A 3,018-nucleotide genomic window follows, 5' to 3' on the forward strand; every position below is an offset into this window, starting at 1 on the left:
ATTTCCTGTGTGAAAATGAACGGTCCTAAAATGTTTTTTAAATTTGATGTGGCATATAATGACAAAAGTCTATAAAAATGACATATATAAGTATTATTTGGCCATATAAGATGTAAAAAAAATAATTTCATTTTTTTATATGTATACATACATTAGATGACTAGTAAATATCAAGATTATGTTTAAATTATTAGCACTTCAACAGATTCCATGCCATCGGATAAGTGAAGGACGGTGCTGATTTAGGGCCTGTTCGGCCGACAAATGGGAATGGGCGCGGGCACGGGATTTGAACTGAAAAACACTGTTCCCGTGGGAAAAAAAAAATTCAGTTGAACTGAATTTTTTTTTTCCCACGTGAATAGTGATCTGGCCGAACAGGGCCTTATTAAGTTTGAATGGTTGTGAGTAGGGAATCCCTATTCTCTGAGGTAACATAAAATTTCAGTTTAGATTCTACCCTAGATAATGCACACGATCCTTTAATACTCGTGCAAAATAATAATCAGACGGCTCCGATCAAAACACAAATATTATACTACCTTAGAGCATATGAGTTTGTGGATAGAGTCACGCCTTTCTCCTCTCACTCAGCCTCTCTGGACTTGGAGATTTTTTTAGAGCATACGAGTTTTTTTCATCCGTCTCCATTTCTCTTCAGCGCCTCTCTATCAAAAATTGACCTAAATTTGAACTTACCTCTTAAATTTTTTTTACCAAAAATTGGATTCCCTCCTCCTCAATTTTCGCTTCTCGCTAGTTACCAAACATCTCACTCATGTCCTCTCTCTCTATCCGTGTTCTCTCAAACCTGCTTCTCTTCAAAATGAAATCCAGCACTGGACGGGCTTCGGAGCTAGGGTTCTGGCACCGAGTAGCTGCTCCGTCGATTGGAAGTCGTCTGTCGAGCTAAGGTTCGGAGCTAGGATTCCAGCACCAAGGCGTAGCTCCGTCGATTGGAAGTCTTCTACTGACCTAGGGTTCAGAGCTAGGGTTCCAGCACCGTCGTTTCGGTACTACTAATTTTTTGTCTATAAGCTAAAATTCATGTAGTTTGGGATTGAAAGTTCAACAAATTTGGGATTGTGCATGCTGTGTATGTTCTTCTAGCTCAATTTCCTTTGTTAAGCATTCGTTGTTAAGCAAGTTCTGGCCCTTTCCTTTGTTAAGCATTCCTTTTGTAGATGAAAAAATAATTTTGGTTGACAAGGACACATTTGGTTCTTGAGTTTAATTTTAGAAGGACTTGGTTATTTTGAGAGGACTTGGTTCTTCTCTGTTCAAGTATTTTCTTATTTTCTTCTGTTGAGTATTTCATGTATAACACATTCCAAAGTGTATGCCACCAAGATATCAGATTGACAATTTTGAAATTGTATCATTGATGTGTAGTGTATATTCCTATCAATGTGCTTGATTAACTGCCGTTGTTCTTCTTTTGCATGGTTCAAGGCTTAAATTGAATCTCGAACAATAAAGTTTAAATAAACAACCTTAAATTTGATTTTATTAATGAATTACCAGCAAATTATATTTAATTTAGTTGTATACTATTTTTTTAATGAATAGAGGGACGTGGTACCGTCGTGACTGGAAGAATCGAGCAGGGAACAATGTGTTGATTAATGAATAAAGGGTTTTTCATCTTCTTTTGATACAATGTGTTGATTATATTAATGATTTATGCTTATTAAATGCTTTGCAATCTCTTTTCTCAATGTGTTTTCTATTGATTTGTAAGATGTGTTATCAGTTTGAATGTGAATTGGGGATTGTAAAGGAATATTGGGTTGGTATCGGGAGAATTATCCAATGAAAGTATTTTGGTACAAAAAAATTTCCAGAGGTATATCCATGGAAAAAATGCTGGGGTGGGTCCCTCGTAAACTACCCTTGAAAATACTCAAGTGGTAAATACTCAAGTGGGTCCCAGGGGTGTCACCCTTGGAAATGTTCAAGTGGGACCCATCTTCCCTCTCCTTGAAAATAATCTGGTGGGCTCCATGATGATCCCCTTGAAAATAATGTAGACAGTGGCCAAATTTGAAAGTATTTCCAACGGTCCTTTTTCCAAGGGTAGTCTCTTGAAAAAAGTTAGAAAAGAGTATTTCCAACGGTCCCCTTGGAAATACTGACTATTTCCAAGGAGGCTATTATCAACGGTAGTATTTTCAAGGGTAGCGCTTGAAAATGGCGATTTTTGGGCTTTTTTCAAGGGTAATTCCTTGGAAAAAGCCATTTTCGGGAGCATGAAAAAAGAGTGAATTCTAGTAGTGTATGGAAATAAAGGAATAAGGAAACAAATAAATATATAGCTAAATTTCAGAATTTGTTCATTTTAAATTGTAACGTATCATGTGACAGCACATGTGATGGGTATGTTTTTAACTAAATTTAGACTTCTATACATAAAAGAGATGGATTTAATCAAAATAAGACAAATTATGTAATTGGAGAGTTGAGATCAAATCCAAAGTTTCATCTCTCAATTGTAGCCGTTGACGGATCGGACACCCAACGTGCTTAATAATAGAATGGAGATACAGACACATATAGATTGATCACAGAGAGAGATAGCACTCAGTCACTATCATTGTTTCCTGGCTATTTGGAAAAAGGAAAAGAAACAAATATTTTCCAAAATCTAGGTAGGAATATTTTGATTTACAGGAGAGAAGAACAAATTCTTTCCCAAATATGGGAATGTAATACCTTCTTCCACTTATTATATATGGTCCTGAAGAATCAGGACATTATTTTTTTCTTTTCAAGAAACTTTTCTGGCAAAACAGGCCTCTACGTGGCATTTAGCGATATCATATTACCCGCAATGTTCTGCTGGAAACCTTTTTGACAGATATATTAGCTCGCCTGATACAACAAAAGTATGCAAATTGCAATTCCTACCTTTAAGAATGCAATACCTTTATAAAATGTTATTAGACTCCAAAATACATTATATAATTTTTAAAAACACTCACAAACCAGTTACTCTGTTTACATTTCATGGCAAGTATG

The sequence above is a fragment of the Carex rostrata genome, chromosome 7 (genome assembly GCF_964058835.1).
Source record: "Carex rostrata chromosome 7, lpCarRost1.2, whole genome shotgun sequence".
In the NCBI taxonomy this organism is placed as follows: Eukaryota; Viridiplantae; Streptophyta; class Magnoliopsida; order Poales; family Cyperaceae; genus Carex; species Carex rostrata.